Genomic DNA, 24,359 nt, shown 5'->3' on the forward strand with positions numbered 1-24,359 from the left:
ACAAACATTATGTTAGAGAGCTATTCACTATGAAAATACCAGCCCCTCATTTGATTACTAGCAGGACCCTAAACGAATGATTCTGAGTTTTATTCTGCAACAGCTGACGCTCTCACTGAAGCAAGAGAAACCCAGATTTCAGCAGGCAAAAAGCCCAACAAGACCATCTTACAAATGGATTTATTTAGAATTTAAGTCTACACCTATATTTGATCAGTCATTTGTCAAGTGAAGCAAGTATTGCAGTTCACTAGAGAAAAGCACCTCTGAAAGAGCTGGGCAAAGCAGCAGACTTGAAAGCGTTGGAACAAAGCACTGTCATGCTGCCTCCACCAAAAAAGGTCCCTTAGCCTGTGATAAATCCATATATTAGGGGTACATATGCTAGTAGAGAGGAGAGGTGAGGACCTGGGGGACAGCTACAGTCTGACACTGTTTAGGACTGCTCAGTTCTGGTCAGCTTTAAGCCACAGGAAAAGCTTAACTATGTAGGAGCACAGGCCCAGAATAATGTAAGGGGACTGTTGCCCCCTTACTAACATTCAGTGGGGGTGTTTTAGTTGCTAGCTCCCAGTACTAAAAAGGGGGAAGGGTCGATGGGGAATCAGGACCCTGAGACTGACAGCCCCCAGGAACAATGGGGAGAGGCCAATGTTCCAGGTCAGCCTGAATGACAGAGCGAGCAGGCTAATCAGGGAGTCAGGAGGCCATGGAGGTCCTGTCCTCTGTGTGAGCTGGATTTGCCTGGGTCAGACAGAGTGGGGCTGAGCTAAGGAGAAAGCAGGGGCCCAAGCTAAGCTGGGGAGCAGAGCTGTGCCAGATCCAGAGGGACCAGAAAAGCAGCCCGGAGAGAGCAGACCCTGTCCTGGGAGCAGAGCTGCAGCAACCAGAGCCAGAGGGGCCAGAAAAGCAGCCCACGAAGCAGGTCAGTGCTGGGAGCAGAGTCACAGAAACAACCTGCAGAGCAGACCTGTCCTGGGAGCAGAGCTGTAGCAACCAGAGCCAGAGGGGCCAAAGAAGCAGCCCAGGGAGCTGGAGGCAGAGCAGCAGAAGCAGCAGCAGTGCAGAGTGGTGGAGCTGTGGCTGGAGCAGTCCGGAGCTGGGTGTGGTGAGCAGCTGGGGAGAGCGAGGGGCTGGGCAGCGGGCCCAGCACAGGGAGATGCCTCAGCCAAGAGGCTCTGCAGGCCAGGCTTGGATCGTAACCCCGACAGGGTGGGGGCGACACTGGGAAGAAGGGTCCTACCACTTAGAGCCTGAGAGTATGTGGCCATCACCAGAGCAAGTATCCAACCCACAGCATCCCTACAGCACACCCAGGGCCTGAGAAGAAGGCGTGAGACTTACAAGGAACAGACTGTGAACTGCCCTGACATTCCAGAGACACTGTTTGTGATGTTTCTTGCCACAGAGCGGGTTGATGTGTTTCCTTTAACCTTTCCCATTTTTCCTTATTCTTTGTAAAATTAATTGTTGATTAAATAACTTGCATTTGCTTTAAATTGTATGTAATGGTCAGTGGGTCAGAGAAGTGCCCAGTGCAGAGAGAGTACCCCGAAGTGGGGACACCCTAGCCCCTGTCCTAGGTGACCACAGCAGGGTTGGGGGTCGAGCCCCCCAGGAATCCTGGGCCCAGCCTTGTTGGGGTTACGCCGGACAGGAGAGTGGAAGGCGAGTCCTCAAGGGCAGGGAGGCCACTGGGTAAAGGAAGTGGGAGTGAGGACTCAGATCCTTTCGCGAGTCCACTTCACCGGGATAGTACAGAAGCCAGGAAAGTTCCCCACAATAGCTGGACTATTCCCCCACTTACAATAGCAAAGGAATGACTGCAGAATATTTCTGTTTAACAAATGGGAAAACAATGGATTATTATTCCACTACCAATTTTGTTCCCTGGAAGGAACAGAGGGCCACTCCTAACAGTATTTTGCTGCAAGGAAAGGTTTATTTTCTATTTGTTAATTATTCATTTATCAAAGTGAGCTTCAGAGAGATTCCCGTTATATCTAGTAGGACTTTGACACATCCAGGGAGTACGATGAAAAGAACAGTATTTTGTACCTTTGTATAAGGATTCCATTTTTTTCAAGTCTCCCTATTTCTCTGTTTATAAACCAATTCACAGCACACAGTGTAAATCTTCTGGAAATCAATTCACGAACCAATGGAACCTTAAGTAATTTTATGGATTGAGTGGTGCCACTGAACTCATGTTTGGATAACTCAATGAGACCGCTTATGTCCATAAAGTTCCTCTCATGCATAAGTATCTGCAGGATTGGAGCCTAGGTTATATCAGGTGCAGTTAGCATACATTATTCTATTTCATTAGTTAAGGGTGATGTATCCCAATCTCTATGAATGGAAGTGACCCAAGGTCATATTTGTAACTATTGATAAAACTGGCTCACCTTGTGAGGATTTAAAATAATTTGATTAGAAAAAGATTACATACATATAAAATTAACACTGAAAATTAACCTTCCGCTTCTGTGCCAGATCAGCAGCTGGTGGCGCTTTGTCAATTTACACCAGATGAGGATTTGTAGAGCCCTGTGTTGATACAAAATTTGTATCTGCATCCAATCCATGATCTGCAAAAATGATCCATGGATTTGCAGGGCTTTAGATATAAAATTTGGATCCACATCCATCCTCGATACGCAAAAATGGTCCATGAATATACAGCAGATAGCCGCAGATTTAAAGGGCTCTAAAAATCTGGCCTAGAATGTCTCATGATTAACTCCATTTTCTTCTACCCGACACACTTGAGGGCATCCTACATTTTATTACTTTTCTGCCAGCATCATGAAACATGATATAGAACTGGATACACTGCTCTGAATTCACACAATTCCCCGACTGATTTCAGGACCACAGGGACTTGAATAAGCTTCTCAAATTGCAGATTCCCATGCACTCCAAAACCTTAAAAGGTTCATCCATAACTACGTACTAGACCCTCTAATGTAATACATTCAAGTTATCAGTGATGATGAAATTAAAATCGAAACATGTCACTCATTCAGCTTTTTCAGTGTCATATTTTTAATGAATGATGCCTCCTGCAGGATTTGATAATATTTTAGAACATTTTTTTGATAAAGAGGTTTTAAATAGGATGAGATCTGATTTATATAGGAAGGCAAAAAAAGAAAAAAAATGCTCCCAAGTCCTCAGATAGAGTTAACATTTATACAAAGTTCAATAGCTCCCAACAACTGTTGATCCTTTAAATTTTGATATCAGGGCTGTCAAAAATTAACAAAAATTAATTGTGCGATTAATTGCACTGTTAAACAATTTGATTGGTTTATTATTTTTACTGTGCAAATATTTGTAATAAAAATATACACTGATTTCAATTACAACAGAATACAATTTATATAAAAATGTAGAAAAACACCCAAAATATTTAACAAATTTCAATTTGTATTCTATTGTTTAATAGTGTGATTAAAACCGCAATTAATCACAATTAATTTGAGTTAATCACGTGAGTTAACTGCGGTTAATCGACAGCCCTAATATATATAAGTAAATCCCCATACTACAGCACCGCTCTTTCAATCGCTGCAACAGAGGGGATAATACTGAGAAACCCTGTTCCTTGAAAAGGAAAATTATGACAAAGAATACTGTACCAGTGCCAAGACAAATTAATCTGCCACAGGGAATCAAGCCAGACTGAGGTCTTAACTGTGTGTTGTACATTAGACTAACATTCCAAAGAACACTAGAAATGTACTTACAGATCCAAGTCAATAATACACACTGCAAACTGTCCAGCTGAGAACAACTGCTGTGCTTCAGTCTTACTTCAACGGTTAAACAAGGGCAGCACTAAGCAGTCCAAGAAGTTAACCAGCATGGCAATAACCAATAAAGCCAAATATTCTTATTTAAAAAGTTCATACCAATTTTCTAGTGTCACTGGCGACAATTTGTCAGATTTGGCTACCTCTGTTGCACAGTGAATGCTACTCTAACTAGTTAAAAATGTGACTGTTCAAACCCATATTTTGATAGGGAAAAAAAAAATCTACTTTTTGCACTTTGCATCCTGTTTCTGATACACTAGTGTCCTCCTGCTCCCATCACGTAGGTTGCTAAAGCAGAAGCTAATACCTGCAAATCAGTTGCAAAGAAGGTTGATGGAAGTTTATAATTTTGTCTTCAAGTACAACACAAGTATGAAAGTTCAGAAGCATGGCAGCTGAGTTAAGCAATTAAAGGTCATGGATTCCTAGAGGCCCCCTCAAGTCTGTCCTCCACCAGTGATAACATGACTCCAAGACTCCCTTCTGAGAACGAATATTTGTAAGCAGAATCCATTCCTTGCCTGCATTAGAATTGTCCCCACTTTATTGCAATAATATTCAAGGAAAAGACAGTTACCTGTTTCCATAACTGATGTTCTTTGAGATGTGTTGCTCACATCCATTCAACTTAGATGCGTGTGTGCTCGCCACATGCACCGGTGCCGGAAGTTTTTCCCTCAGCAGGATCCATAGGGGACTGGCTCTGGCGCCCCCTGGAGTGGCATGCATATGCTGCTGCATATAGGGCACCGCCGGACCCCCCACCCTCAGTTCCTTCTTGTTGTAAACTCCGACAGTGGGGAAGGAGAGCAGGTCGTTGACTGGACACGAGCAACATCTCAAAGAACATGAGTTACGAAAACAGGTAACTGTCTTTTCTTCTTCCCCTCATGTAGGGGAAAAGCTACCCTGGCTGGAGCTACAGGGCAGAGAACATCACTCCCCTGCAACCAAGGTGGCTGGTGGCTCTGTCCCAATTGGTATCGGTCGCTCCTCCTGGAGTTGGATCTGGCCGACCTTGACGAGCGCCTGGATCGGGGTCTCAGCGACTGGCAGCACTCGGCGGATCAGCAACAGCCCCGGCCCAGCAATCTATGCCTCATGCTTGACAGGCAGTACCAGGATGTGGAGAGGGACTGAGAACCAGAGTGGGCTTGGTGTTGTGAAGATGCACCCGCAAGCGGTGATGCCACCCTGGGGGATCAGCGACGATCTGGAGAATGGTACTGTCGGTCCTTCGACTGCTCCCTAAAGCAGTACTGGTGCCACGGAGATTCCAGGCGCCGACTCCGAAACTCCTGCAGGGGAGGCGTGCGTCCACAGGTCTGCACCCAGTCACCGGCAAGACACGCCTCAAGTCTCTCTACCCTTGTCCGAGGTCCAGAGACGGGATGGGGCTGAGAAGGTTCTGCCTGTCATGGTCAGAAGCATGTCGGCTGCAAGAGGGAGACCGTTGGTGGGACGTCCCCCGCAACGGGGATTGTTGCCGTACAGATGGGGACTATGGTGGTCCAAACACAGGTTTACCCCATGACCAGGAGCCCTCAGGGGCCGGAGTGGTTGGCATCGGGAGGGACATAATCTCTTGCACCGCTTGCAGGGCCCCTGGCGTGGATGGCACCCAGAGTTGACAAGAACCTCTGTCACTATCCACGGTAGTCAGTGGGGAGCGAGCTGGGCTACACCGCTTGACCTGAGCTAGGGCCTGAGATCCCGAAGGGCGTGAAGAGGTGCCCAAGACAGGGCCTTGGTCAACCCCAGATTTGTCCTTTCCCTTGCAGGAAGCTGGAGAACTTCCTTGCCCCATCTTCCTGGGCTTCTTGGCTGGAGCCCTGAAAGGGGACCAGTGCCGGCTTGTAGACAGTACCAGCGGGGTGCTGCACACTGAGGTCACGGTGCTTGGCGCCAAATCAGAGCACTGCTCCGGCATCGGGGTAAGAGCAGACTCCATAAGGAGTGCTTTCAATGCGAATGTCACGCTCCTTCTTCGTCTTGGGCTTGACGTGACGAAGAAATTACAAATTCTGCACTTATCAGTAATGTGACCTTCGCCCAAACATCATAAACAACTGTTATGTGGATTGCTAATGGGCCTGGGCCTTTTACAGTGATCACAGGGCTTAAAGCCTGTGGCCTGGGGCATGCCCCGTCCTGAGGCAAAGTCTCGTTCATGACCTGTTAAGTCTCTAAATAACAGATAGTGAAACTAAAACTAGAGGGAAACTATATACAGTAATATACAAGAGGTAAATGAACGAACGAGAAGCAACAGCGCTAGCTAAAACAGCAACAGTTCCATACACCATCACTGCCAGCAAGAAGAAATGGGGGGAAAGGGGAGCAGTGGCGCGCAGCGGCACCCTGTATGCCGTGGCATATGCGCGCCACTCCAGGGGGCGCCAGAGCCAGTCACCTACAGATAATGCTGAGGAAAAAACTTCCAGCAACGGTGCATGTAGCAAGCACACACACCTAAGTTGAATGGACATGACCAATCACTCGAAGAACCAGCTTTTATATATAACATTATGCCAAATACCATGAAATATTTACAATGTAGTTTTCAAACCTAAGGGACCCCAATTTTGAAGATGCTGTCCAACCACAACTTCCATGATGAAAGCAGTGCAACAGGCACTCATTGGCCCCCACAGGAGGAGCTCAGAACTTTGCAGGACTGGCCCCTGCAGGTCTATCCCATTATTCTATAAATCTCAGTACTGTATTCTATTTCACTGTCTGATAGAACACAGCTATTTTTAGAACTGGACAATTATCACTACAGAACTTTAACTACTTCTTTGGGCTGGCTATTTTAAGACAACTATTACACATACCAATGCCACCCTTATCTCCTCTAATGCTTGGTTTCTCTGCCATAAAGGTACAACATTCTCGGCAACCACAGCCATGTCAACACGAAAGAAAGCGTGTGAACTAAACCAAGTGTTGAGGATTTGAAAAGCTCATCTCAGCAGAGCTGCAGAAGCTGAATACATTTGTTCTTATTTCTGCAAGATAGTCACTGTTCAGATGGACACCATATGCACCCATTTTCTCCCTCCATGGCTCTTCTGGAAGTCTAAGGCACACTGACGAGTATCCTGCATACCTGCTACAGTAATGAAATCTTGTTGAAGTTGTCCTCTACTAGCAAAGAAGCTGCTTTCAAATGCTAATTTTTTTTTCTGGATCATATATTTTCAACGTTGATCTTGCCACTATGATCCGGGCAATCATCACCTCCATGCTACATTACTGCCATATGCTTTATCTGGGGAATTAAGGTGGAAGCAAAAAAGGTGCTCCAGCCTATCCACTGTGCAGCATCCCAGCTCCTTACTGGGATGCAACACATCACACCATTGGTTCTCCTAGCACCAATTCAATAACTTGGACAAAATCTAAAAAGCTTCCAGTGGGTCTAGATCCATCTGTATCTAGTTTAGTCTACTTATCCCTGCAAGCTTTCATGCCTCCCTCTGTCCCCCGGCCCATAGCATTTTCCTGTCCAACTCATTTCTGATTATGTTCAGCTGCATTGACTGCTGCTTCCTTTGATTGTCCATTAATTAATATACAGAATCAAAATCTCACTGCCTAGCCTCTCTTAGCTGCAATTTGTGCCCATTATCGCCTTAAAGCGAAGGAAACAGGCTCTCTTGGAGACATTCACAGATAATGCACATGCCACATATTTTAAAAAATTATTGCTGCTGTTACAGTTTCAAACTCAAACTTATAAATACTGATCAGCCCTATGTATGTTTAATTTACAGTGCTCTTAAAGTACAAAAGAGATTGTGGAATTGTGGCAGCACTTGCATAATTAAGGTTGAGTTCATTTTTAATATATTTTAAATCTACAGAATACGAAGGCATCTTCCTTCAGGTTCAGTACACAGCCAAAGCTTGGGCCAAATTCTGCCCTTAAACACATGCACAATACCCCCACTAAGTCAATGGGAGATGCAGTAGTCCAACTGAGAGAAGAATTTGTCCTTTGATATTAGCCTTTCAAAAGGCTATTGCAGAGGTATGGGGCTTTTAACATACGGAGAGGCATTTTGTCAATACAGAGCTTCAGACAGTTCAACAGAGCTGTTTACTAAATTCCTGGTGTTGCTCTGATACACGACATGACAATAATGCATCATCACAACACAGCAGCAAGTTCTTTCCCAACTCAAGCCAGTCTGGGAAGACTTTTGTTTGTTTGTATTTTGTTTACTCCCTCTCTTACAGCCCTGCTCCCAGCTGCAGAGAAAAAGAGGGGATGCTCCTTTCTCACCGACTGAAGTAAGTTCCTGTTTACTCCTTTTCTCCTCCCTTTGCCTGCCCCTCCTATGTAAGCACTGAGGCGACTCCCCCACACTCCACTCTACTGGCTCAGAGTAGCAGCCGTGTTAGTCTGTATTCGCAAAAAGAAAAGGAGGACTTGTGGCACCTTAGAGACTAACCAATTTATTAGAGCATAAGCTTTCGTGAGCTACAGCTCACTTCCTCTCAATATTCCCTAGGCTGCCAATTCAAAAGAACAGCGTTCTGTCTGCTTTGTGCAATACTCCGATTCACTGAGCAGTAAAACCCATGAGAGCAACACATATGGCCATCCAGCCTAGATGCAGTCTGCATGCTGTAAATTGAGTATGACAACTCTGGTGGCTTCTCTTCACTGAGAATTTCTTCATGTACGCTCCTGTTTCTTGGCTGAAAAAAATATACAGACTACAGAATTAACAAGTGCCTGCCAAAAACTGAGAAGATAACAGAAGTCAAGGGTGTAGAACCAGAATTCTACAGCATGAGCTTATAATGTTACATTCTGGATGGATTTGGTTCTCCTCCTATGCCTTATGCAGAAAAATAGTAGTAATATTTATTCACTGCATTTTCTAATTACTAAATGCTCCTCTCCGTAGCAGTTCAAAGTGCCAAAACATTAATTAAAAGATCAGAAACATAAAAATATTTATTTTATTTCAGTGTTTTATTACCAAAACAGGCAAAGGCTCGCTATCATCACACACACATTTCTCCAAGAGCCGAGGGTACAAAAAATAATGGCTTCTCTGCATTAAGGCTGGGGGCCCATAAGTGATATGGTCAGATTACTTTGTAGGAAAGAGCTGAATTGCTAAACAGCCTGAGGCCCAAAAATTAATTTGGGTGGTAGTCTGGATAAACACTCAAGAGGCTCAACTCTCTATTCATTATATTCAAGCTATTCTTGGCTCCATGCTTTTATACACCGTGTCCAACATTAATAAACTAAAAACAATGAGTCCTTCACAATAAGATGGTTAATTATAATGGACAAATTGTTTAACATTCAAATGTGATGTCGTTCTAGAGCCGGGGGGGAGGTGGGGGTGGAGTAGCTGCCCCGTTTAGTCCATCCATCACAGACCAAAATACCACATCTTTTCTAATGACCAAATGAAGGTAAAATAAGAGGTAGTTGGTTTTCTTAAGGGAGGCAAAGATGTCAGCTGAGACTCCCAGCTGACAAGTTTCAAGCTTCATTCACATTCAACACACAGAATCAAGCCCTCAAGGTTAGTTGGGAGTCAAGCAGCTTTAGAAGTTGAAACAGACATTGCAGAAAGATTTATAGGGTAGGTGTATGTAGCGTGGACAAGGGAGTCCTGCCTCAAAAAAATCAAATGAAATGAAACTGAAGTGGAAAGGAATGGCATCAGCCATGAAGATCCCTGTGGGGCTTCTGAGGTATACTTTCAGGATTGTTAAAGAGCTCAATCCTGCAAGGAGCTAAGCGCCATTGCAGACAATGGGAGTTGAAGATTCTCCACCCTTCACAAGACTGCTCAAAACCTTGCAGGGTCAAATCCTTATTGACAGAAAGCCTGCATTAGGCCATTGTTAAACTGATTTTTAAATGGAATTCAATCTACAGGCTCTAGGTTGGCAATCAGATATTAATCACTAAAATGCAACAACAAATAATCCCAGAACTGCCATATGTTTGAATAAGAACAAATATTCCCAGAGCTGTGGTTTAGACAATGAATGCACCGACAGTAAATAATCTGGATTTTTAAACACTGATGTTCCCGATACATCAATATTCCAGTATGCTTTATTGCAGTGGCTGATGTACAGTGCACATGGGGCCCATCAGTCACAGCTCTAAAATATATTCCTTCTATGTATCAAGAGATAAACTTTTTGTCATGCAGATAAAGACAAAAGTGCCTGATAGGACTGTTATAGTTTAGGGTCTAGACTTCAAAAAATTATTTTCAGGGATCTAAATGCAGAACTTTAAATATTATTTTAAACTATATATTTTGGGTTAATGATACAGAAATTCGGTCTCAGGATGGTAGCTCACCCAGTTGTGCTATGTATTTTATGACACACAATACATCAGGTCCCTCAGTGAGCTCACACCCATGCAACAGTGAGAAAGTGAGGAGTTAAAACCCTACCAGAAGCCATAATAAAGACTTAAATCCACAAAAATAAGGTATCTTACCAGTAAATATCATTACATATACACATTTTTTATAGCAAACACAGCAGTCTAAACATGTTTGAGGGCAAAAAAAAGAAATGCAACTAAACATTTAAAATCACATACTGTCATAAATATAAAGGGAAGGGTAACCACCTTTCTGTATACAGTGCTATAAAATCCCTCTTGGCCAGAGGCAAAACCCTTTCACCTGTAAAGGGTTAAGAAGTTAAGATAACCTCGCTGGCACCTGACCAAAATGACCAATGAGGTGACAAGATATTAAACATATGATTAAACATATGTGACCTTTTAAGGGTTGTAATGGGCAGTGGAGTAAGATGAAGAGATACCATGTGGTCATGGATGTTACTAAAACTGTTATAAATTTCAGTCCCCAGTATTTTCCTTAAGTCTAATGATATCTTCTTCGGCTCTCATATCACATTACCAAGGATTGAGGTGACTTTACACTTATTTTCTTGGACGAGAGGCTGAAGGTCAGTCAGAAAGGTGTCAGAACAATGTAAAACAATTCACAAAAGTTTTATAGACATTAACATGCAAAAATTGGAGTAAAATACAGAAAAATAGCTTCCAGACTATCTGTATCCTCCCCTTGGAGTTACAGTCAACTCTTTCTAAACATTCATCTTCTCCTTTTCCTAGCCAGAGAGAATGATTGAAGAACTAATTCATGTAGAGAAAACAAATGTGTTGCTTGTGCTAATTAAGTGTGTTCTAACTTCAATTCAATATTATGCAATCCAAGCAGTGTGCAGCAAAGAGGAACAGCCAACTACTGGAGATGCCATTCTGTGCAACATGAGCCCATCTAAAAAACTCACTATTTTACAGATAAACATAGCACAGAATGCATAATTTTGTGTTCCCAAGGAACCATGGGCTTCAAGTATCATCTTGTGAAATGAGATTAGCAGCATTGGCCTTTCTTTCCACACCTCCTATTTTGTGACTCCTGCAAACAACCGCACAGGGACCATTGTTTGATTAGTCTGAACTTTATACTTTAATAGAGCCTATTGCCTCTTAGTACCAATCAAAGATTATTATTTGAGAAGCCAGGGTGTTTCCAAACTGCAAATGTCAACATGAAGTAATGAAATCTAAGTACCCCTGTGATAAGAAGAGTGCAAGAGGGCTAACCCTAGCTTTAGTTTTGTCTCCCCTTGCACAGGTGACCAAAAAAAAAAAAAAAAAAAGATTATAAACTAAATGTTTGGCAGACAGAGAGGGGAAAGATTGCCTGTGGAATAGTCCAGGGGCTTTGAGAGAGTTGTCTACAACTGGGCTTTTGTTTTGCTTGTGTTAAAGGGACAGCATTCACCTTAAAAAACAGTGCACACTCCAGCCTGAATATATTTACCTTCTGTTTTATTACAAGTAACCCCTAAAATTGCTAAAACTGACTCATTAAAGTTCCTTTCTCCTTCCACTGTTTATTTTGTGCATCTGACAGCACTTTGCACAGAGTCAGTGTCACTCTTCCTCCACTACATGCAGTCACCTCTCCCATGTGTGTTCTTTTCCTCACACAGCCTGTGGGGGAGCAGTGCAGGGAGAAGAAGAGGCGGGAGGGAATACTGAAATACAAAACAAAATAGCCCTTTTGTATTTCAGTTACTGAAAAGGTTTCTATTCCTATTAGTTTCTATAAAAATATACCTACATTTTACTAACCAAACTTCCAGGCCTAAAACACTGACAATGTTGGTTAAGACCAGAACCCAAACGAATACTGTCAGATTGCCAAACCATGCCTTCCGGCATCTGTGTTCTGCCTTTTAACAGAGCAGAGCAACACCCAAACTTATCATGGTCAAACACAAATTACTTCCTTACAGTATGAAAGAGCCTGTCCCCTTTCACAAATCAGGCGAGTGACAGTTGACTTTTACAAGCCTCAAAACTGCCTTTGTCTGGTCCAAAACTAACACAGAGGAAACCTCCCCATGGTCAGACTGTCAACTCTTATCTTAGTTATCCATTAACAAACACAGCCAGTAGAAGAATATGAACCCAATCACGTCCACACTTACAGCTGTTCTTGTGTCACACACACATAGACCTACTTCCATTTCTGCTAGGTACATTTTATTTTACTTATTTTTAAAGCACTTCTAGTCATAGCATCTAAGTATTATATCACATTAAATTAAGAACCAATTATGCCAGCTCCCCACTATAAGTAGCACAAAACTACCATAACTGCTGTGAGTCAAAATATATGAAGCCATCAGAATGCCAGGAACAACACATACATTTAACCAAATAAATACACACTACATTATGCTTTGAAGAATGCCATGCTCCCAAAGCTGACAGACTGTGGCAGACTGCCAAGGAGAACAAGCTGGCAAGTCAGGGGCCCACAGCGGAAATAGCTTTGCCACAAGCCACGACAGCTCAATTCCAGGTACTGACTGCAGACACCCTAGCCAGTCTTAACTGCCAGCACAGAATGTAAGGCAAGCAAGAAAGGCAGGGGTTCCAGGAGTAGCCCCCAATTGAATTCATAGGAGCACTTTAGCCAGACGTATAAGACACCTGGCGCAACAACCTCCTCTGAATTTTCACTCTTTCATCATTTATTCTTAGATTTTGTTGTCTGTTGCTTTAGCTTAAAAGCTGGATCAGTGAACTGCACTACACTTCAACTCTAAGCCTTTGTACTGCATTTTAGATTTTATCATGGTCAGATTTTTCTGATTATTATTCTGTGGGAGGTGCCATGGCTGGGAGGAATAAATGCTGATGGTCAGGAAGTTCGGAGTTCTAAGACTGGTTCTCATCTAGTGACTCAGTATTCGGCCCAGGTAAAAGACCCCCTTTCGTGCCTCAGTTTCTCTTCCTCCCATCTTCTAAAATAAGCATAATAATTAACTATCTCACAGGGGGGTTGCAAGGCTTAAGTAAAAAGAAAAGGAGTACTTGTGGCACCTTAGAGACTAACCAATTTATTTGAGCATAAGCTTTCGTGAGCTACATCTGATGAAGTGAGCTGTAGCTCACGAAAGCTTATGCTCAAATAAATTGATTAGTCTCTAAGGTGCCACAAGTACTCCTTTTCTTTTTGCGAATAGACTGCTACTCTGAAACAAGGCTTAAGTAATGAATGTTTGTTATACGGGAGAGGCAATGCAGTCTAATGGAGTGAACACAGGGCAAGCAGTTCCTGAGCTCCCAACCCACCTCTATCACCCCCAGGTTTCCTGTGATTTAGAACAAGTCACTTAGGACTATATTCACAGAAACTCACAGGCGCCGCAATGGTAAGTATTGCTCTGCCTAGTTTTTAGGCACCCAGCAGCCCAGTGAATATTAGGCACCCAGACTCCCTATACAATGCTTGGGGAGAGTCAGGCACCTAAGAAGTGGGCTCACAAGCGCCAGCACATTAGGATAGGGGCTGCTTAAGCTAGCCAATAACAGATGCTGAGCAGATCCTAAGGCTCTCCCCCTCCCTCCAGGACTTAGGCATCTAAGTCTAGGCTGGAGGGAGGTGCCTATCTCTGCTACGGACTCAGCTGGCAACCCTCTCCTGTAGCCAGTGCCTACTTTGTTTCTTGCAAGAATGACAGCAGTCCATGCCTAACTAAAAGATCTAGGGGGAAGGAGTTTGTGTAGAGTTAGGTGTGCTCTGAGAAGTCCTAACTGGATTGGCCCTGCAGATGAGAAAGTTGGGACCATGCCTAGTTTCACCTGGTGTGAGAATCACTCTGGGGATTATCAGTTCTGCGATAGGTGCCCATGCACCTAGACCAAGGCAGCAATGCTAGTGATCAGGGGCAGATACTTAGGTGCTGCGGGATTTTAGCCACCTCCAGGAGCCAAGATTCTTTTGGGACATGACAAAATTAAAAGTTTAGATCAGAGGTGGGCAAACTACAGCCTGCGGGCCACATTTGGCCCACAGGACCATCCTGCCCGGCCCCTGAGCCCCTGGCCTAGGAGGCTAGCCCCTGGCCCCTCCCCCGCAGCCTCAGCTCACTGCACTGCCGGTGCAATGCTCTGGGCGGCGGGTCTGCGAGCTCCTGGGGCATCGCAGCTGCAGAGCCCGGCCTGACATAGTGCTCTGTGCTTCATGGCGCAGCTGCCTGTCCCGGTACAGCCGTGCTGCCAGCCACTGGTGCTCCAGGCAGCGCAGTAAAGGGTCAGGAAGCAGGGGGTTGGATAGAGGGCAGGGAAGTTCGGGAGGTGGACAGGGGCCGGGGAACAGGGCAGGGGTCCCGGGGTGGGGGGGGGGAATAAGGAAGGAGATGGGATGATGGGGGTGCCAGGGGCAGGCAGGGGACAGGGAGCCGTGTGGGGAGGGGGTGGACAGGGGTCCCAGGAGGGGGGGGCAGTCAGGAAGGAGGGGGAGGATTGGATGGGCCGGCAGGGGGAAGTTAGGGGACAGAGAGCGGGGGGGTGGATGGGGCAGGGGTCCCTAGGGGGCCGTCAGGTAACAGGGAGGGTTGGATGGGGCAGGAGTCCCGGGACTGCCGCCGGGGGCAAGAAGCGTGTGTGTGTGTGTGGGGGGGGGGGTGTCAGACAGGGGACGGGGGCCAGGCCATGCCTGGCTGTTTGGGGAGGCACAGCCTTCCCTAACCGGCCCTCCATACAATTTCAGAAACCCGATGCGGCCCTCAGGCCAAAAAGTTTGCCCGCCCCTGGTTTAGATATTCAAAAGTGCTCAGCACCCAGCAGCTCCTACTGAGTGGGAGTGACTTAGGTGCTGTGCACTAGTGAAAACACAGCCACTTTATTTACATGCCAAAGTGGGAACTGAGCTTCTGAAAATCTGGACCAGATTGTGGCTGTCGAGCACTGTTCAAAGTCATGTTTTCAGTGAGTCTAATTCTGAAAGCCAAGATTATCCCTTGCAGATTGTAAATGTGTGGAAAGAAAGAGTCTCCAAGAAGGCTTAGATTGAATCTGAGCCTATGAAAAATTGGAAGCAGCTGAAATCTGGGAGAGGGTTAACTGCCATAATGTTGGAGCCATAGTAAAAACATAGGCGTAGGTCAAATTCACTCCACTCTGAAATTTCCGTTATCCCACACTACACAGCGATGGCTATCACTTCCTTGAGAAGCAGCTGGAGCAGTCAACCTTAAATCAGGAGTCTCCATAAACGGATGAACAGTAGAAGGCTAAAGTTTAGATTTATTTATTGGAAACAGCTGCAAAGAATTTGATATTTGCCAGGATTTGTGACTTTGCAGTGGTGATGATGAGCTTTGTGTTCAGGGGTACAGAGCAGAATGAAAGGGCTTGGGATGTTTGTTTTGGGAGGACATGATGAAAGAATAACTTTGCTATGGTTAACAATGGAGTTAAAAAAATGTAGCCAAGTTTCTTACAAACCACAAGAGCTAAGTAAGAAAAAGGATATTTTTAGAGCAAGTAAACAGAGAGAATAAATGTTCTGGTAAGACTGAAAGATCTGCAGTTTACAATACCAATTTTTTGCTTTACTGAACATATTTGTATTTAACTCATCTTTAAAATTAAATCTCTTAAGAAAAAGTGTAATAAAAACTATAGGAACCTAATGTAAATCAAACTGTTGCTGATCTGTTACTTTCCATCTTTAATGCATTCATATTTTATAGGACTTAAAACAATGTCTTCAGTATTGAAAAATCACCAATGTGAGCCTGTATTAGCCATTTTTCTCTGAAAAATGAAAAGAAAGTTATTTTATTTTTTTTAAATGGAGATACAGGACTAGCTCAATGTAAAGAGTAAATAGTTTGAAAAGATAACCAGGAAAATAATACAAAAGTCATTCTGGACAAAATCAATATGGTTGAAACTTCAAGTCCAGAATAGCAAACCCCAGGCTTTCAAAAATCCTTGATTTTTTTTTTTTAATTTTCTTTTATTTATTTGTGTTCTGGATTTTTAATCTAACGCAGTGTTTCCCAAACTTGGGATGCTGCTTGTTCAGGGAAAGCCCCTGGCGGGCCAGGCCGGTTTACCTGCCACATCCACAGGTTCGGCCAATCGCGGCTCCCACTGGCCGTGGCCCAATGGGGGGCTGCGGGAAGTGGCACGGGCCGAGGGACATACCGGCCGCCGCTTCCCGCAGCCCTCATTGGCCTGGAGCGGTGAACCGCGGCCAGTGGGAGCCGCGATAAGCCAAACCTGCGGACGCGGCAGGTGAACAAACCGGCCAGGCCTGCCAGGGGCTTTCCCTGAACAAGTGGCATCCAAAGTTTGGGAAACACTGATCTATAGGATACCTTCAGCTCTTTTCTTTATAACCATGAGGGCTAGAAAAACTTATTTTTTAAAAATGAAAACAAAGATTCTTATGACATAGCATGACTTGAAGAGCTGGGGCTTTAAGAAAAACACCAACTAACGTTAAGACTTGTGAGAGTGGGCAACACGGCAAGTTTTAGAATAACTATTTTCTGTAGCCACAGTCATATGGCCAAATCCTGCTTACCCTAGTGACACAGGGCCAAAAACTCTGAAGTCCTTATTCCCTTTGAAGTACTTGGCTCACAAGCAGTTCCCCTGAAGTCACTATTTGCATGAATAAAGAAAGCAGAATTTGCCCTGTACAGCAGAGTCATCCTCACCAACAATGCAAGAGCAGTGGTCTCTCATCCATTTCCATCATTTTCTCTCTGCATCTACTCATGCCAACTTTAGCATAACAGCTAACTTCTACCCTGTCCCGAACAACACGCCATTACTGGTGTCCCATGATGACTCAAACTTCAGACAAGATCAAGGACAATGCTGCAATCTGAGGGTCACTTCTGAAGCTCCCCTCCCATCTCTTCCATATTTTTAGACCATGCTCTTCACCATTTGAATACTTGATTTTATTTTATTACTTACGTTTTTCTCCCACTCCCTCAGTTTAAAAATTATTATTATGTACTTCATGTGCATAAGCAAGAGCAAAATGCAGAACTCACGTGGCTTAGAAGAACTACGGCCCACAGCCACTCTTATTCATTGTAGAAGTGAGTTCTACAGTCGTGAGCCAGCAGCCAAGAAAGTCCAGTCCCCCATGCTCACAAGTCTCACCCTGCTGGTTTGACTCTGCTAATAGCATCAAGTATTGGCTGTTCTAGTTTCCTTGCTGCTAATTATGGCCCCAAAACATCATTTTCTTTGACACATATTTGGGCATCCTGTGTTCAGTACAATCCCTTCTCCATTTACACAGGTGTTACTTGCAAGAAGAAACATACACCACAGTGGCTTTATGGCGTTTGTTTGATCTTCACACAGCATGCACACACACAAACCTCAGTCCTCTGTGTGTAATACATGGGCATCTGCCTGTTAACTCCGGAGCAAGCTACCAAGATGAAAGGAAGCAGAGATATAAGAAAAAGTGAATCAAATACGAAGGTTGTTTATGAATTTATGCCCCCAGACTACTTGCATATCTGCCATGTAGGGCAGAAAGGTGATTTCAGAATATAATCAGGACTTTCAATACCCATTAACAAGAAGTGATTCACAACCACTCTCAGAGTAACTTGTTCACCATATTTATTTCTAGTCACTTATGTTGCCTCTGTTTCCTATCTGGAAAAATCTATGTTCATTCTTTCTGAAGGAACAAGTTAACATGAGCTTCGCTGCCGTCCAAGCCAGCTGAGAAAGTTTGGATTTTCCTCTTACATTTACTGTTCCTCTAAATACATCTGCAGCTGTGGTCACATTGTCAGATGCCCTGGCCTACAATATGCCTGTCACAATGATAAAGTACAGATCAATGGCATGATGAAGTCCTGCATACCACTATGAAATTTCGGTCTTGCTAAGTCAATGGCAAAATTTCCACTGACTTCAGTGGGGCTGGGAGCTCATCCCAGGAATTTAATGCAGCCTGGAAACCATCAAACGCATAAAAATGTGGTATTAGGTGAAAATTATTATTTTTCCCTTGAGGCTGCTTGTTTTGTGTTTCTACGATGCTGCTATCAATTTATTTTGATTTATGTTTAAGGCAATGGATGTTTTCAATAAACCTACCGTAGTGTCTAAGTCTGACGTCTGAATGTGATACACACTCACAACCTCTGTTAATGATGCAAGTAAAGTGTGTGACTGATCCCAATCTCTATGTCTGATGAAGTCTGGGTCATCAGCTGTGTCCATCTGATGCCTTCTGTTTTAGAGTGAAAATAATTTAAAAAAAAATGTATAAAATGAAGGTGTCCATGTAGATCAGGGGTGGGCAAATTATGGCCCGGGGGCCACATCCGGCCCACCAGACGATTTCATCTGATCCATGAGCTCATGCCGGGGAGTGGGGTTGGGGGCTTGCCCCACTCCTCATGGCTCCCAGAAGCAGTGGCATGTCCCCCCTCCAGCTCCTATGTGTAGGGGCAGCCAACAGAGACCGCATGCTGCCCCCGCAGCTCCCATTGGCTGGGAACCGTGACCCATGGGAGCTGCAGGGGCGGCACCTGTGGACAGGGTGGCACACCCATTTCTAACAGAGTAGAGGGTTTCTTGCAGAAAGACCTCTGAATGATGGTATCAGGAGTAATCAATTACAGCTCTACTTTCTGCATTCCTAATTTTTCTCAGTATGGGAGAGCATGCACAAAAAACTTTTCGGAAAACTTAGTTGCTGTTAACATTTCTACTGTGGTTCTAACCACAGCAATGAGTCACATTCAGAGTATCTCTGGTAGAAAACTGCTGTGTTTAAGTTTCATGTTTAAGTATTGCCTAAAAATACTCTTATTGCAATTGTGGGAGTAAAAGACTTGAATTTTCCTCCATTAAGTTTTCTGGTGATTTAAACCATGATTCCTTCAACCTGTAATTTATTTATTACATATGAAAATAGAAGCTGTTTAAGTTCTCCAGGTTGTCAAGTGAACTGTATAAAAGTAGCTGCTAAGCAATTTTTTTAAACAGTCCTAAACCAAGAAGTATCTGCCAAGTTTCAGGCTTGGTGAATTTTTACCATCACATAAAGAGCCATGCTGAAAAATTGTGCTTCTAATGGTAATGCTGACAGACTTTTAAATGTTCCAGCACTAGAGACCCAATTCAAAAAAGCACCCCTATTCAGGATAGCACTTAAGCATGCACTGAAGTCCCACTTAAGTCCATGAGACCAAGCATGGTCTGAAGTGGCAGTCCTGAACAGGGATGGAGTTAAGCACGTGCTTAAGACCTTTCCTGAATCAGGGCTCAGGTACATTCGGTGTATCCAAGACTTCTTGACATGACCACAACTCCTTTTTGTTTTACTCTTCGTTGTTGGTATTCTTTGGATATGTTCCGCTGAGTCCTACAGCCTTTTTTAAGCCTTCCCTTTTAGATGTTCCAGCCTTTGCCCAAAATATGGGTGCACACCACCACAAACAGGACTATATCCAGTGCTGCAAACAACACTCTTGAAACATCTTCCTGTTTAAGTATAAACCTTTTTAAATAATGTAACAGTTCTATAGGATCTAGAGATAATTTAATTTTCCAGATCACTGACTAATACAGTCATCTAGGAAAGTAACACTGCTGTGAGTTGAAGATATACAAATTCAGAAGGGAAATAAGGCATACATTTTTTTTTTAACAGTGAGAGCAATTACCACTGGAACAATTTGCCAAGGGTTGTGGTGGATCCATCTTACCATTTTTAAATCAAGATTGGATTTTTTTTTGTTAAATCTTCTCTAGGAATTACTTGGGGGGAAGTTCTCTGTCCTGTATTATACAGGAGGTCAGGCTAAATTATCACAATCTGAGGCCAGAAGGGACCCATCTATGGAAAACCATCACTAATCTAGACAATGCACCTGGAAAAAGAGCAGTAACCTCATAAGGCTATGGTGAAGGTAATAAATATCCTTGCTACAATCAGAGTCAAAATCTTGAATCTCCCACTTAAAATACAGGGAGACATTTCTGCTAGCTCTGTGTTTTCCTTACAGTGCTGGTCTCAGTCGTGATTCTCTCCCCCCCACCCCACTACCCTAAATAAGAAAAACGAAAAGCAAAAAAGGAGAAACTGGGATAAGCAACATAATAAATTTCTACACCAACCTTGCATACAACCCTGTTTTGGCACCCTCCACCCTCATTCATATGTGCAGCTCCACTAATTTCTATGGGAATTTGGCGAGTGTAACCTGAATGCTTCAGTCAATGCCTCAGGGAAAATAAATTTATTTGCTTTAACTCTGTAAATATTTATTAATACAATACATACTTAACACTTACATGCCAGTGTATGGGTCAGAGCTTGCAAAGTGACTTCAGTTAAAAGTAGATGCTCACCAAAGCGAGTGGAGTCCACTCATTTCCTTGCAGGATTGGGCCCTACTTCATCAAAGCGCTATGAAAACATACACCCTGTAAAGCAGGTATTTCTCATAGTTACATATGCAGCATATAAATATTCTTAACAGAAAGCCCTTTTCAGCCTTCTTTCTGCAGTACAATTCCCCATATCTGTGTATATATTACTCATTTATTTAGTAAATCCTTTCTATTTAAAAATAGTAGAATGCCTGCCACTGCGGTTTTTATTTCAATTTGTTGTCAGCTTTTGCAACAACTCCAATCACTTTAATCTTTGGATTTCCGTTGAAAATCTGAATGTAATGTTTTAAATCATTCCATCTTCCCTTCCAGGGTTTGGAATAGTGGTTTGTGGTGTTTTGTTTTAGGAAATCAGAAGATCTATTTAAAAAAAAAAAAAAGTATGCATCCCAGGTTAACCATTCAGACATATTCATGTAACATTTCATTTTCCACCATCTGATAGCCCTTATTTAGAATAATTAATATTATTCTATCAAGAGAGACATTCAGTGTGGGAGCTACTAGCAATATAAAGGAATACCTCATGCAGATGTTGTTTACAGAAGATGTGCAACTAAACTCAGTAGTGTGCCCATTAAAAAGTCAATGCTCAATCGTATTATGTTGTATATATTAAATAAAATATAAATATGTTTTAAAAAATGAATGATTGTTCTTAAAACTACACATCCATTTGATTTCCACCAAATTATGCAGTTCAATGGAAGCCTGCACCAGATTAGTCACAGTATGATGAAAAATAAAATGAGATGTCTACCAGTATTTTCTTCTTCGTATCATTTAGCAGGACTGATTTATACTAAACACACAATCAGAAAAGAAGATATACACAGTTCAGATAGGGATGCTTCTTCTGTTTAAGGCTTTTGGATTACAAGTGTCAGTAAATGCTATTCAGCTTTGTTCACGCCATTGCATTCTGGCTTTGCTTCCATCCTTGCATCTCAAAGGATGCCTGTAAAACACTATACATCCACAGACAAAAATGTAACTGCATTTGCTTAGCAAGGCTAAGCACCATGTCAGCTTATGCTGTCTCACTCTGCATTGCTTGTGCAAACAGAACCACGCAAACCTCCACCAAAACTTAAAAGGAACACAGCAAGACACACGAACAGAATGGGGAAAAAAGGTTTATTCATTTTTTTCTTTTAAGCGAACACTTCCTAATTTGGGGGAAATGGGAACAGACAGAGGGATGTCCAGAGGAATTCACCTACAAAAATACAAAATGCAAGAATCATGGTTACTTGGTAGACACACAAACTCCACCAATATACTTACTTTATTGGGACTGCTATAACAAGTCTGGGTGATGCCTCATCAGCCTCTCCCACAGCCCTAATACGTGGAAAAGAGAATACAGAAAAGGACCATGAATTACAGGAATCACAGCAAATCTACCCACCCCGTAGCTCACATGGCCCTTCCCCAAAGTAAATCCACTTACCATCCTGTGTTGCTCCAGAACCCACTTGCTGCTGTTCCCTTCCTCCAGCCATCACCAAGAAGCAATACATTCCCCTGTGAACTCCACTACATTATGTGGGGGAAGAGAGATGGGATTACTCACTAGAGATGTCCTCTCTCCAGACCAGGACTAAATCCTATGTCTGGCTCCTAAAGGGGAAAGGAAGAAAGAATCAGTTCCACTCCAAACCAAAAAGAGCAGCAAAATAAAACAAAAACACTGTTTTTAATAAAACACTGAATTTATAAATGAAAATAATGAAATCTAGGTCCTCACCTCCTTGAGATCCACCCCCAAAATGGTGACGGGCTCTTCCTAATAGCCAGATATGCCAGCACACAGTCTATATGGCACTGGCTCAGGCGAAGGCTTGTCATTCTCCACCATGGCTTCAGCACTGGTAGCATGAGGGTATAACAGCACATCCCTTGCACCTCATGGCACATGTGCGCATCACCTTGCAAAAGAACCATTCCAAGCATCCGTCGGAACAAACAAAAAGATGTGAAGAGGTGGAAATGTGCGCTACGCAGTGGCAAGTTAACACAAGAGCCATCACATGTCCCCCGCCCCATAGCGGCCCAGGGTTCCTGGGCAGCCCTTACCATGGCCCAGCTCTGGCTTCTAGACTGGGGCAGAGGAGGGGGTGGGGCCCTGTGGCGAGTGGGATGTGGGGGACCTGAATGTTCTTGATGCTAGGGTTGCCAGTGTCTGGTTTTTACCCTGGCGGCTCTGGTCGGCAGTTAAACATCCGGTTGGCAGCACAGCAGGGCTGGCAGGCTCCCTACCAGGCTCCTAGGAGCCAGAGGGACATGCCGGCTGCTTCCCAGGAGCTGCCTGAGGTAAGCGCTGCCTAGAGCCTGCACTCCTTACCCCCACCCTCCCCCCATGCCCCAACCCTGAGCCCCCTCCTGCACTCTGAACCCCCCATTTCTGGCCCCACTGCAGAGCCTGCACCCCCAGCTCAGAGCCTGAACTCCCTCCCTCCCACACCCCAGCCCCCTGTCCCATCCCAGAGCCCCTCCCACACTCCAAACCGCTTGGCCCCAATCCCCAGCCCCTCCTGCACCCTGAGCCTCTTGTTTCCGGTCCCATCCTGGAGCCCACCCCCCACCCCCTGCCCCAACCCAGTGAAAATGAGCGAGTGAGGGTGGGGGAGAGCGAGTGACGGGGGGGAAAGCGGATGGAGTGAGCGGGGCCTTGTGGAAGGGGCGGGATCTCAGGGAAGGAGCAGGACTCGGGGCAGGGCAAGGGTGTTGTTTTCTGTGATTAGAAAGTTGGCAACCCTACTTGGTGCCCAGGGCCCCAATAAATCTTAATCTGCCTCTGGTGCTACATAATGCCTAGCTTGAGAGAGCTCTGTTGGGAATTGTAGGATAGAGACAATGAATCCACATGCCCTGCAATGCTGGCAGGCAATGTTCTGGGAGGACTTAGTGCACTCTCTGCACCCAAAGTAAGATAAGAAACACCAACACACTGCACCCTTTCAACTTGCACTGATTCAGATACTCAGGTGCAAGTTGCAACAGTGTAATTCACTAGTGAAGACAAGGCTTTTAGTATCAGGAACCGTGCAATTGTCAAAAACACAGCCTAGACTCTCAGAAGTAGGGACACCGGTTTTCTGTATGGCTCACACCTACAGAATTTCCTTCCACAAGAGATCAACATTGTCTCCGTTCAGAGAAATTGCACCTGTATAACCCCTCTGTGATCCACAAAGAACCACTCAAGTCTTGGTTCCTCAGCCATCACCTCTCCTGGGTGGAGACCACGTTTCTCTCGCTCCTGACTGAGGTTTTTCCAGGCTGCAAAGTTCCCTGCCTATACTGTGATACTTTCAGCAAGCCAGACTGCTTAGACAGCCACTGTCTGCATTTTGCTTTCTCTTTGAAGGCTATGAACAATACAAATGCCAGCAATTATAAGAACACGTGTATAATTTCTTTAAGGTGAAAGCATTAGAGAAAACATGTTAAAAACAATAAAAGAACCTACACATGCTAATAAGTTTACCAGAGATACCCCCTAACTCCAGCAGACAGTCCTTCAAACTCCACAAAGAGGTTTTTCTGTGGTTACAAGTTCCTAACAGCTTTAGCCCAGTACAAGCAAACCCATGCACAGACTAGTCTTTCATTTATACTGCTCAGGCCTTTGATCTTCAGACTTCTGGAACAGGTAATCAGGACATAGCTTCAAAAGGCTGGATTTTTGCATAATCAGGGGGTGGGGAGAAATTTACATTCACCTTCCTCTA

General features: G+C 44.0%; 1 protein-coding gene and 1 long non-coding RNA gene across 2 annotated transcripts in view; both read right to left on the reverse strand.

Moving 5' to 3' along the window:
• SH3BGRL (SH3 domain binding glutamate rich protein like) overlaps positions 1-24,359 on the reverse strand; it is a 56,391-nt gene that overhangs the window by 25,438 nt on the left and 6,594 nt on the right. The gene's annotated exons all lie outside the window — the stretch shown is intronic.
• LOC140917656 (uncharacterized) lies at positions 20,665-22,959 on the reverse strand. The gene is made up of 4 exons (XR_012160943.2): positions 22,373-22,959; positions 22,076-22,245; positions 21,910-21,966; positions 20,665-20,982 (listed from the first exon to the last, which is right to left on the reverse strand). It is a non-coding gene; the product is annotated as an uncharacterized LOC140917656 (long non-coding RNA).

Source organism: Lepidochelys kempii, chromosome 9, assembly GCF_965140285.1.
Source record: "Lepidochelys kempii isolate rLepKem1 chromosome 9, rLepKem1.hap1, whole genome shotgun sequence".
NCBI classification, from domain to species: domain Eukaryota; kingdom Metazoa; phylum Chordata; order Testudines; family Cheloniidae; genus Lepidochelys; species Lepidochelys kempii.